This window comes from Marmota monax, unplaced genomic scaffold (assembly GCF_021218885.2).
Source record: "Marmota monax isolate L192 unplaced genomic scaffold, Marmota_monax_Labrador192_F-V1.1 WCK01_AAM20220418_F8-fsc00049, whole genome shotgun sequence".
Taxonomy (NCBI): domain Eukaryota; kingdom Metazoa; phylum Chordata; class Mammalia; order Rodentia; family Sciuridae; genus Marmota; species Marmota monax.
The window spans coordinates 3,069,898-3,083,706 of NW_026694221.1; the positions used below are offsets into that span (position 1 = coordinate 3,069,898).

Consider the following 13,809-nt stretch of genomic DNA (forward strand, 5'->3'; position numbering starts at 1 on the left):
CTACCTGCATATATTTCTTGACTATCATATTTCTTCTTTTGAGAAGGTTCTGTTCAGTTCCTTTGTCCACTTATTGATTGATTGGTTATTTAATTATCAATTAATTGATATTAATTAATTGATTGATTAATTGTTTTTTGGTACTAAGCTTTTTGAGTTCCTTGTATATCCTGAAAATTGCCCATCAATAGATGAATGGATAAAGAAATTGTGGCGTATGTACACAATGGAATATTACTCAGCCATAAAGAAGAAACTTTTTGTATAACTAAAAAGAACCACAGGAAAAAAATGACATAGCGTATGTGACTTGTCATAAGTATAATCATAAATTTTAGATATTGTAAACTTTAAGAAAAAAATTAACTTATAAATCACAGTTTCTCTAATTTTTAATATTATATATTTGAATTTAAGCCCTCAGAAAATATTTATAGCCAATTGTCAATTCAAATTATCCTGTTAAATGTATTTATAATTTGAATAGTCTTTTGAAAATTTATTGATAAATAATTGATACACAAAAAGTTGTGCATATATAAGATGTATAGTTTGGTAAGTAGGACAGTTTAGGCATAGTGAGCCTTTCGCATCAGTTAGTGGTAGAAATCCTCTTGAAATCTAAGTTCTCAGATTCCAGTTTAGGGATAAGGGCACATCTTGTTTTTTCACTTTAAAAATTACTGTTAAAGATCTTCAGCATAAGTATAATCCTCAACAGAGAAAAAGCATTAAAGGAAAGATCTAAAATAGAAACATAAAATTAGTTCCATAAAATATGACTCATTAGAAAAATGCAAGTAATCTACAAAACTATTTTATGATGTAAAATTATTAGTAGAATGAGACTTTCATATGCACAAAATTAGATTTTTTTTCCTCATTTGCAAAACTAAAAATTATTGATATCATTTATTGAAAACTATAACTGTTAGGTGAAAAAAAAAACTTATAGGTAAAATTTTCTGAATTTTCTTCTTCCTCATATCTCATAGGAAGATCTTTGTAAACTATTCTAAAGTGAGAGCACGTCACCACAGATGAGATTTCTACAGATAAAATGATTGAAATCACATAGGAATTACTTTCAAGTTTTTATGAAAATACTTTAAATGTTTATAGGATATCTTATACATTAATGTCTTTTCTTAAAATTGTACTAGTTATATTACTGCCCACAACCTGAGGCATATAATAAATCTACAAAAGCTTAACTCTGGTAGGCAATAAAGAAAAGATAATACATTTTTATAGCAAGTTTTACACATTATATTGTTGGTTTTTATACTTGTGTAATATATTGTGCTTTAGAAATAGCTCAGAGGAATAAATGAAAACTTAAAAATGTAAATGAAGGAAATTTGAAATAAATGGAATGCCTTTTAAGTAGATTAAAATTACCATTAACTTTTTGATTTACATAAGCAACAATGAAGCAAAGTGGTGCATTTCTAAATGGAATGCACAAGTTTTTACATAAAAACCTGTCATTGAGACATGTTTGAACAGTATGTGAATAGAAGAAATGGACTCTTGTCATTATATACTCTGGTTTACATAATGGCAGAAGGGTGTGGCACAGAGAAGCTACTCAGTTTATGGCATCCAGGAAGCATAGACAAAGTGGGAGGACTAGGAACAAAATATATAATCCCCAAGGCACACTCCCTGTGACCCACTTCCTCCAGCCACACTCCAAGTGCTTAGAGTTACTACCCAGTAATCCATTCAAACTATTACTTGGTTAAATTGATTAATACACAGATTAGGTTATAGTTCTCATGATCTAATCATTTGTCACTTACATTATCACAGTAGATTTAGGGAGACACCTCATGCCCAAACCATAACACTTTTATTATTATTATTTTTTTTTTTTTTAAAAATTTTTATTGTTGGTTGTTCAAAACATTACATAGTTCTTGATATATCATATTTCACACTTTGATTCAAGTGGGTTATGAACTCCCATTTTTACCCCGTATACAGATTGCAGAATCACATCAGTTACACATCCACTGATTTACATATTGCCATACTAGTGTCTGTTGTATTCTGCTGCCTTTCCTATCCTCTGCTATCCCCCCTCCCCTCCCCTCCCCTCCCCTCTTCTCTCTCTACCCCATCTACTGTAATTCATTTCTCCCCCTTGTTTTATTTTTTTCCCTTACACCTCAATTCCTCTTGTATGTAATTTAGTATAACCCTGAGGGTCTCCTTCATTTCCATGCAATTTCCCATCTCTCTCCCTTTCCCTCCCACCTCTCATCCCTGTTTAATGTTAATCTTCTTCTCACGCTCTTCCTCCCTACTCTGTTCTTAGTTACTCTCCTTATATCAAAGAAGACATTTGGCATTTGTTTTTTAGGGATTGGCTAGCTTCACTTAGCATAATCTGCTCTAATGCCATTCATTTCCCTGCAAATTCTATGATTTTGTCATTTTTTAATGCAGAGTAATACTCCATTGTGTATAAATGCCACATTTTTTTTATCCATTCGTCTATTGAAGGGCATCTAGGTTGGTTCCACAGTCTTGCTATTGTGAATTGTGCTGCTATGAACATCGATGTAGCAGTGTCCCTGTAGCATGCTCTTTTTAGGTCTTTAGGGAATAGACCGAGAAGGGGAATAGCTGGGTCAAATGGTGGATCCATTCCCAGCTTTCCAAGAAATCTCCATACTGCTTTCCAAATTGGCCGCACCAATTTGCAGTCCCACCAGCAATGTACAAGTGTACCCTTTTTCCCACATCCTCGCCAGCACTTGTTGTTGTTTGACTTCATAATGGCTGCCAATCTTACTGGAGTGAGATGGTATCTTAGGGTGGTTTTGATTTGCATTTCTCTGACTGCTAGAGATGGTGAGCATTTTTTCATGTACTTGTTGATTGATTGTATGTCCTCCTCTGAGAAGTGTCTGTTCAGGTCCTTGGCCCATTTGTTGATTGGGTTGTTTGTTCTCTTATTGTCTAATTTTTGGAGTTCTTTGTATACTCTGGATATTAGGGCTCTATCTGAAGTGTGAGGAGTAAAGATTTGTTCCCAGGATGTAGGCTCCCTATTTACCTCTCTTATTGTTTCTTTTGCTGAGAAAAAAACTTTTTAGTTTGAGTAAGTCCTATTTGTTGATTCTAGTTATTAACTCTTGTGCTATGGGTATCCTATTGAGGAATTTGGAGCCCGACCCCACAGTATGTAGATCGTAGCCAACTTTTTCTTCTATCAGATGCCGTGTCTCTGATTTGATATCAAGCTCCTTGATCCATTGTGAATTAACTTTTGTGCATGGTGAGAGGACGGGATTCAGTTTCATTTTGTTGCCTATGGATTTCCAGTTTTCCCAGCACCATTTGTTGAAGATGCTATCCTTCCTCCATTGCATGCTTTTAGCCCATTTATCAAATATAAGATAGTTGTAATTTTGTGGATTGGTTTCTCTGTCCTCTATTCTATACCATTGTTCCACCGGCCTGTTTTGGTACCAGTACCATGCTGTTTTTGTTACTATTGCTCTGTAGTATAGTTTGAAGTCTGGAATCGCTATACCGCCTGATTCACACTTCCTGCTTAGAGTTGTTTTTGCTATTCTGGGTCTTTTATTTTTCCATATGAATTTCATGATTGCTTTCTCTATTTCTACAAGAAATGCCATTGGGATTTTGATTGTCATTGCATTAAACCTATAGAGAACTTTTGGTAATATCGCCATTTTGATGATGTTAGTTCTGCCTATCCATGAACAGGGTATATTTTTCCATCTTCTAAGATCTTCTTCTATTTCTCTCTTTAGGGTTCTGTAGTTTTCATTGTATAAGTCTTTCACCTCTTTTGTTAGGTTGATTCCCAAGTATTTTTTTTTTTTTGAGGATATTGTGAATGGAGTGATTGTCCTCATTTCCATTTCAGAGGATTTGTCGCTGATATACAGGAATGCCTTTGATTTATGCGTGTTGATTTTAAATCCTGCCACTTTGCTGAATTCATTTATTAGCTCTAATAGTTTCTTTGTAGACCCTTTTGGGTCTGCTAGGTATAGAATCATGTCATTGCAAATAGTGATAATTTAAGTTCTTCTTTTCCTATTTTTATGCCTTTAATTTCTTTCGTCTGTCTAATTGCTCTGTCCAGTGTTTCGAGAACTATGTTGAACAGAAGTGGTGAGAGAGGGCATCCCTGTCTTGTTCCAGATTTTAGAGGGAATGCCTTCAATTTTTCTCCATTCAGAATGATGCTAGCCTGAGGCTTAGCATAGATAGCTTTTACAATATTGAGGTATGTTCCTGTTATCCCTAGTTTTTCTAGAGTTTTGAACATAAAGGGATGCTGTACTTTGTCCAATGCTTTTTCTGCATCCATCGAGATGATCATATGGTTCTTATTTTTAAGTCTATTGATGTGGTGAATAACATTTATTGATTTCCGTATATTGAACCAGCCTTGCATCCCAGGGATGAATCCTACTTGATCATGGTGCACAATTTTTTTGATATGTTTTTGTATCCGATTCACCAGAATTTTATTGAGGATTTTTGAATCTAGGTTCATTAGAGATATTGGTCTGTAGTTTTCTTTCTTTGAATTGTCTTTGTCTGGTTTAGGAATCAGGGTGAAGTTGGCCTCGTAGAATGAATTTGGAAGTTCTCCCTCTTTTTCTATTTCCTGGAATAGCTTGAAAAGTATTGGTATTAGTTCTTCTTTAAAGGTTTTGTAAAACTTCGCTGTATACCCATCTGGTCCTGGGCTTTTCTTAGTTGGTAGTCTTTTGATGGTTTCTTCTATTTCCTCAATTGATATTGGAGTATAAGGATTCAAAGTAATTTCTGATTATCTTCTGTATTTCTGAAGTGTCTGTTGTGATATTGCCTTTTTCATCCCGTATGCTAGTAATTTGAGTTCTCTCTCTTCTTCTCTTCGTTAGCATGGCTAAGGGTCTGTTGATCTTATTCATTTTTTCTAAAAACCAACTTTTAGTTTTGTCAATTTTTTCAATTGTTTCTTTTGTTTCGATTTCATTAATTTCAGCTCTGATTTTAATTATTTCTTGCCTTCTACTTCTTTTGCTGTTGTTTTGCTCTTCTTTTTCTAGGATTTTGAAAAGAAGTGTGAGATCATTTATTTGTTGTTTTTTTCTTTTTTTAAGGAATGAACTCCAGGCAATGAATTTTCCTCTTAGAACTGCTTTCATTGTGTCCCATAGATTCCGATATGTTGTGTCCGTGTTTTCATTTGTCTCTAAGAATTTTTAAATTTCCTCCTTGATGTCTTCTATAACCCATTGATCATTTAGTAAACTATTGTTCATTCTCCAAGTGATGCATGATTTTTCCTTCCTTCTTGTATCGTTGAAATCCAGTTTCATTCCATTATGATCAGATAAGATGCATGGTATTATCTATACTCCTTTACAATGTCTAAGAGTTGTCCTCTGACATAATATATGATCTATTTTTGAGAAGGATCCATGTGCTGCTGAGAACAAAGTGTAACTACTTGATGTTGGGTGGTATATTCTATTTATGTCAATTAAGTCTAGGTTATTAATTGTATTATTGAGTTCTATAGTTTCTTTATTCAACTTTTGTTTGGAAGATCTGTCCAGTTGTGAGAGAGGTGTTTTGAAGTCTCCCATAATTATTGTATGGTGGTCTATTAGACTCTTGAACTTGAGAAGAGTTTGTTTGATGAACATAGCTGCACTATTGTTTGGAGCATATATATTTATGATTGTTATGTCTTGTTGGTGTATGGTTCCCTTGAGCAGTAAGTAGTGTTCCTCTTTATCCCTTTTGATTAACTTTGGCTTGAAATCTATATTATTTGATATGAGTATGGACACTCCTGCTTGTTTCCGAAGTCCATATGAGTGATATGATTTTTCCAAACCTTTCACCTTCAGTCTATGTATGTCTTTTCCTATCAAATGCGTCTCCTGTAAGCAGCATATTGTTGGATTTTTTTTTGATCCATTGTACTAGCCTGTGTCTCTTAATTGGTGAGTTTAAGCCATTAATATTTAGGGTTATTATTGAGATATGGATTGTTCTTCCAGCCATATTTGTTTATTTATGTTACTTAACATGGTTTGTTTTTCCTTTTTGATTATTTTTTTCCCTTTACTGTACTACCTCCCACTGTTGGTTTTCATTATTATTTTCCATTTCCTCTTCCTGCAATGTTTTGCCGATGATGTTTTGAAGAGATGGTTTTCTAGCTGCAAATTCTTTTAACTTTTGTTTATCGTGGAAGGTTTTAATTTCATCTTCCATCCTGAAGCTTAATTTCGCTGGATACACAATTCTTGGTTGGAACCCATTTTCTTTCAGCATTTGAAATATGTTGTTCCAGGATCTTCTAGCTTTCAGAGTCTGTGTTGAAAGATCAGCTGTTATCCTGATTGGTTTACCCCTAAATGTAATATGCTTCCTTTCTCTTGTAGCTTTTAAAATTCTCTCCTTATTCTGTATGTTGGGCATCTTCATTATAATGTGTCTAGGTGTGGATCTCTTATGATTTTGCACATTCGGCATCCTGTAGGCTTCTAGGATTTGGGATTCTGTCTCATTCTTCAAGTCTGGGAAGTTTTCTCATATTATTTCGTTGAACAGATTGCTCATTCCTTGGTTTGAACCTCTATACCTTCCTGTATCCCAATGACTCTTAAGTTTGGTCTCTTTATGTTATCCCATATTTCTTGGATGTTCTGCTCATGGTTTCTTAAGAGTCTCACTGAGCTGTCTATGCTCTTTTCAAGTTGAAATACTTTGTCTTCGTTGTCTGATGTTCTATCTTCTAAGTGTTCTACTCTGCTGGTAGTATTCTCATTTGAGTTTTTAAGTTGGTTTATTGCTTCCTGCATTTCTAGGATTTTTGTTTGTTTTTTTATAACCTCTATCTTCCTATATAGTTGATCTTTTGCTTCTTGGATTTGTTTATGTAATTCATTGTTGAAGTCATCTTTCATTGTCTGATTTTGCTGTCTAATGTCTTCCTTTAGACTCCAGATCATCTGAAGCATGTAAATCCTGAATTCTTTATCTGACATTCCATCTGCTGCAGCTATTACCTCTTCTAAAGTTGAGTTGACCTGCATTGCTTGTGGTCCTTTCTTTCCTTGTCTTTTCATATTGCTCTCGTTTCTTTCTGCTTGGTGAAACTGTTGTGTTATTGAATTTTCCCTCTATATATTTAAATTGCTCTTGTATAGTTGCAAAGTCTCCCTTGCAGGGGCGGGCAGCAGCTTTGCTCCTCCTCCAATTGGGGTGAACTGTCTATCATGCCGGCGGGCCGCTGGGCCCCTTCTCCAGGTCGCGTGGTCTGCCTACCTTGCGGGCAATGGCTGGGCCCCTCCTCCAATAGGGGTGATCTGTGTACCATGCTGGCGGGCCGCTGGGCTTGTTCTCCAGGTTGCAGGTTTGCCTACATTGCAGGCGCGGGCCGCGGCTGTGCCCCTCCTCCAATTGGGGTGATCTTTCAACTAGGCCGGCGGGCCGCTGGGCCCCTTCTCTGGGACGCACGGTCTGCCTACCTTGCGGGCGGCAGCTGGGCCCTTCTTCCAATTGGGGTGATGTGTCTACCACGCTGGCGGGCCGCTGGGCCTGTTCTCCTGGTAGGTCGCAGGTCTGCCTACATTGCAGGCGCGGGCAGCAGCTCTGCCCCTCCTCCAATTAGGGTGATGTGTCTACCACGCCGGTGGGCCACTGGGTCTGTTCTCCCTGTCGGTCGAAGGTGTGCCTACCTTGCATGCGCGGGCCGCGGCTCTGCTCTGCCCCTCCTCCAATTGGGGTGACGTGTCTACCACACCGGCGGGCCGCTGGGCCTATTCTGCCGGTCGGTCGCAGGTCTGCCTCACACCTTTATTATTAATATGAAAACTTGGGAAATTGTTGAAGGTAAGAAACCTATTGTATCTCATTTTTCTCATTTTTGAAAGGGACTAATCAAACTACCCACATCACTAAGAGAATTAAATATTGTATTTAATAGCATAAAAACCTAAATCATGAAATTGTGAACTATTCATAGTTGCAGTCATCTCAAATATTATGAGTTGGCAGGAATTCAAGACTTTTGTAATTGGTTAGGCCAACTGATGTTAGTCTTATTTCCTTAATTATTAATATTCAGAATATAATTTGAATACCTGTCACAAAGTAGATTTTCAATAATCACTTAGTGAATGAATGGGGAAAATCACCAAATTATATTTTAGTGATTATCTTCAAATGATATCTAACTTGTCCCAATATTTGAAAAATTGAGAATATAAAAGAAAGACTACCTCCAATTTATAGTGCATGGTACAATAATCCACATGTGGTTTTAAAAATGAAGTACAACATTAAAGGGTAGTGGTTTTAAAATTGTGAAAGGTAAACAACCCTGCCACATTTTCAGCATTGTTACTAGATGTAAGCACTTGCTCCTAAATGCTATGCTTTAAAAACCAACACTTACTTACTCTTTTTCTCTTCTTTTTCAGTAATGGAGATTTAATCCAGTGACACTCTACCACTGAGCTGTACCCCAGCCATTGTAATTTTTTTATATTGAGACTGGGTCTTTCTAAGCTGCTTTGAAACTTGTGATGCTCCTGTCTTATCCTCCCTAGACCTGGGATTACAGGTATGGACCATTATATCTGGCTAAAAACAAAAATTTAGTACTCTAATCGATTAGGAAAAACTATTGATTAGATGAACATAAGTTCTTTCCACCTTGAAATTGAATTATTCTAGATAATTGTTTTTAGCTGCTCTACATGGTTTAGAGGTAAAAAAATATGTCAGATTTAGTCAGAATTGGAAAAAAAATGAGAAAAACAGCTTTAAATTTTCTTTTAACTTCCTTTTTAAGGGTAATCATGTTGTAGTCAGTTTTGCTTTGTCTATTTATTTTGTAAAGACATGTTTTTCATGCAGAAATTGCAACTATGGTAATCATCAAAGAGAACAAATTCATTAATGTCAAAATGACCACACTACCATAAACATTATACAGATTTAATGCAATCACAATAAAAATCCCAAAAACATTCCTCATAGAAATAGAAAAGGCAATCATGAAATCCATGTGGAAACAATAAGAGACCCAAAATAGCCAAAGCAATCCTTAGCAAGAAGAGTGAAGCATGTGGCATCACAATACAAGAACTCAAGCTATGCTACAGAGCAATAGTAATAAAAACGGCATGGTATTGGCACCAAAATAGACTTGTAGACCAATGGTACAGAGCAGAGGACACAGAGACAAACCCACATAAATACAGTTATCTCATACTAGACAAAGACACCACAAACATACATTGAGGAAAAGATAGCCTCTTCAACAAATGGTGCTGGGAAAACTGGATATTCATATGCAGCAAAATGAAATTAAGCCCCTATTTCTCACCATGCATGAAACTCATCCCAAAGTGGACCAAGAACCTAGGAATTTGACTAGAGACCCTGTGCCTATTAGAAGAAAAAGTAGGCCCAAATCTTCATCATGTTGGATTAGGCCCTGACTTCCTTAAAAGATTCATAAAGTACAAGAAATGAAATCAAGAATCAATAAATGGGATGAATTCAAACTAAAAAGCTTCTTCTCAGCCAAGGAAACAACAATGTGAAGAGAGAGCCCACAGAGTGGGAGCAAATTTTTACCACATGCACATCAGCTAGAGCACTAACCTACAGGCTATACAAAGAACTCAAAAAACTTAACATCAAAAAAACAAATAATCCAATCAATACATGGGCTAAGGAACTGAACAGATACTTTTCAGAAGAAGATATACAACTGATCAACAAATATATGAAAATGTGTTCAACATCTCTAGTAATTAGAGAAATCAAAACTACTCTAAGATTTTATCTTACTCCAGTCAGAATGGCAGTGATTAAGAATACAAGCAACAATACATGTTGGTGAGGATGTGGGGGAAAAGGCACACTCTTACATTGCTGGTGGGACTGCAAATTGGTGTAGCCAATATGGAAAGCAGTATGGAGATTCCTTAGAAAACTTGGAATGGATCCACTGTTTGGCTCAGCTATCCCACTGTTTGGTCTATAACTAAGGGACTTAAAATCAGCATACTACTACAGTGACACAGTCACATCAATGGTCATAGCAGCTCAATTCACAATAGATAACTATGGAACTAACGTAGGTGCCCTATAATAGATGAATAGATAAAGAAAATGTATATATATATATAATGGAATATTACTCGGCATTAAAACAGAATAAAATCATGGTGGCATTTGCAAGTAAATGGATGGAGAGTTGGATAATATAATGCTAAGTGAAGTAAGCCAATCCCCCAAAGGCAAAGGCCAAATGTTTTCTCTGATAAGTGGATACTGATCCATAATGGAAAGGGGTGGCATGGGAGGAATGGAGAAACTTTGGATAGGGCAAAGGGGAGGGAGAAGAAGGGAAGGGGGCATGGGGTTAGGAAAGATGGTGGAATGAGACAACATCATTACCCTAGGTACATGCATGATGATACAAATGGTGTGACTGTACTTTGTGTACAACCAGAGAAATGAAAAATTGTGCTCCATTTGTGTACTATGAATCAAAATGCATTCTGCTGTCTTGTATAACTAATAAGAACAAATAAATAAATATATAAATTTTAAAAAGTGAACAAATTCATTACAAATCATTAATAGGAAAACTTCAAAGAAAATTAAAAAGTCATATCACGATCATGGGATATATACCCAATATTTTTCAGCAGCATTTTATTTAAGGCATACTTATACACAACATAATTTATGATTAATTGTGAATTTTGGAGCCATAGAGCCTACTTTTGAACACTTTCTCAACCATATTTATGAAAACTTAGAATGTTTACTTAAACTAGGCTTGAGTTTTCAAGATGGCAAATATGAGTGACCATATGGGCTTCTACCTTTTATAGCAAATGTGAAAATAATGTGTATAAAATATGAGTTGTCTGTTACTTTATTGAGTTCTGTCTTCATGAGGTACCAGAGATAATGGGAATAATATGTAAAAGGAATTATTTCAGTTCAGTGAAAATAATTTTTTAGTAGTTATCTTCAGCTCCCCCAGTTGGTAGGGATTAGAGGAATGAGTATGTTCAAGACTTAGAAGAGAGGAATTTGCACAACAGAAATCTAGCCAGAGTACATACACATTTTTGATAATAGTTGTATTCTAGTCTCCAGGTAAGAATTTCATAATGATAATTGCTGTTTTTAACTATTAATACCATGGTTGATATTTAAAATCTAAACAAAGTAACTATCAAAATTCTTCTACTTGCATATTTCTTGACTTCTTCAAACTATAATATGAATTTTCTGCAAATAAATATTGTCTTTTGTTTCTCAGAGATCAAAGTCTATCCAACTGTACATTCTTTGTCTTTAGCTGTGGGTGGATAGCATGCCTTTATTTTTTAAAATTTTTATGAGGTGCTAAGGATCGAACCTAGTGCCTCACCCATGCTATGCGAGCGCTCTGCCACTGAACTACAGCCCCAGCCATAATAAACCTTATTTTTAATGCTCTTTTCTCATTAAATAATGAGTATTAAATTATTTTGTAAATCTGTTCTAAGATCTTTGTAGTGTTCAAGAAAAAAATTAAAAATAAAAATTCTCTGATTTACATATTAATATAATTCATATGTTGGTCTGATTTAATTTATTAAAACTAAACCAAAATTAAATCAATGATCAATTTCAGGACATCTCTTTGAATATTTATTAGGGCATATGGTAAACATTAAGTGAACATGAAAAATTAAAGAAATAATGTCACTATCATTGATTCAAGTCTACTGTTTCAGGCAGATATTTTATTTACAATCTGTGTTCTCTATTGTCTAAATCCTGTATACCTTTGGATTATAGCTATTCTATCCTTTCTGTTTTTGTTTGGATTGATATGCTCTCATATTTCTTTATCTTCAATATTTTAAAATTTGATACATATTCATAATTCAAAATTAGTGCTGAAAATTTTCATTACAAATTTTAAAACATGAACAACATTGTTTTTTGAAATATTGGCTAAATTTTTATCACTTTCTTCACAAGGAAACATTTTAAAATAATCTCTCATTTGTTCTACCTTCCCCTTATACTCATTTAATTTTTTTCTTCTCATAATTATATAGTTGTTCTTCTCTGTGTTTCAATAAGCCTAGAACTTGCATTTTGAGGACCTCCACTCTTGCACATTTTGAGATGATTATTAAGGATATTGTCATCTTTAAGGATATAGAAATCTTTAGAAAAATTAATACCAGGGTAAAGCTATGGTATTGAATTCTCTCTTGTTAGCACAATAGCACCCCAAAGGGTATTCTACTTCTTCTTTTACTACAGTCACTATTTATCCTTTACATTATTACAGTCAGACTTGTATATTTATCACTGGCTAAAAGTGCTTCTTGGGGTACTAATGGCAAATCCATAATATTTTTCTCAGTTATTATTCTCTACTTATCTTCCTACTTTTTAAATTTTGCTAAGTAACTTGTCCTTAAAATTTTCATGTTTTTGCCTCTTTCATGTATAGTTCTTTTTCTTCTTATTTCTTGGATTAGATCACATTGGTTAAAACATGAAAGGATATCATTACTCCATCAATTAAAAAGACTTCTATCTAACATTTATCTTTAAAAAAACATTTACCTTACCTAAAATTTAAATTTCTAGCTTCCCACTAAATATTTATAATTATTGTGACTTATTATTTCAAATGCAACAGGTTTTGTAAAACTTATTTTGATTTACCACATCAATTCTTTCTTGAACTTCTTCATTTCTGCTAAATCTGTCATTAACTTATTTTGTAACCAGACTCCAAATTGGTATCAGAATTTAGATTAGCAATCATATTCACTTGAGTCTGATCTCATTTATTTATTCTTCTTGGATTTCTTTTGCTCTACCAAAATAAGCCTACTCCTGACCTTGTCCTTGTCTCCCATGCATATCATATGTATTTCTGTTTTTCAAATTTACTATTATATATAGTTTATCACACAACTCTTCTTGGAAATTTATCTGTGCTACCCCTTGGTAATATTTACCCACCCCCAAAACACATCTGAGTGTAAAAGAGGACATTGTTTAAAGTCTTTATTGCTGTAAAATAAATATTAGTTTTATTGATATTACTTTGGATATTTTTCTTATGAGGATTTTTTCTATTTTGCTTGTCTTCATAATTATGCATTAAATATGTGATCAAAACACTATAATATAATCAATGAAGTCTCCACATTAATATTTTCTGACTGATATTTCAGTTCTATTGTATTTACATGGACAAGGTCTTAAAATTGTAAACATTCCATGAGTTTCTTATTTGTTTATGGTCATTAATTGGATTTCTACTTAACTAGTTCATTTCCAAAAGAGAAAGGTGTGTTTTCTGTAGGAAACAGAAATCAAGGCAACTTAATGAACCAGAGCTTTATTGGTATATACAACCCCAGGGTTGAAAGATTGAGATGAAAAGGGAAAGTAGCCCAGGAAGGAGGGAAGGGAGCAAGGTAGTGTATTTATAAGCTATTCACAATTTAATAAGAAAATACAGCTGGTAGTTTAACAAGGGTAATACATCTAAAAGGAAATGAATATTCTGCCAATAAATATTGTCTTTTGTTTCTCAGAGATCAAAGTCTATCCCACTGTACGTTCTTTTTTTCTCTCTTCTTAATGGTGGTAATCAGCTGTTCCTGGCCAGTTTATATCCCAGACTCTAGTTCAGTGGAACTCTGTCTACTCTCAGCAGTGGATCCTTCTCTAGTACCCAGAATCTCTTGCTCAATA

At 34.7% G+C, this 13,809-nt stretch overlaps 1 long non-coding RNA gene across 1 annotated transcript in view; it reads left to right on the forward strand.

Moving 5' to 3' along the window:
• Window positions 1-13,809, forward strand: part of LOC124108095 (uncharacterized) — a 47,571-nt gene that overhangs the window by 28,246 nt on the left and 5,516 nt on the right. The window contains exon 2 of the long non-coding RNA XR_006856616.2: window positions 8,481-8,623. This is a non-coding gene — a long non-coding RNA (uncharacterized LOC124108095). The remainder of the gene's footprint in view (window positions 1-8,480; window positions 8,624-13,809) is intronic.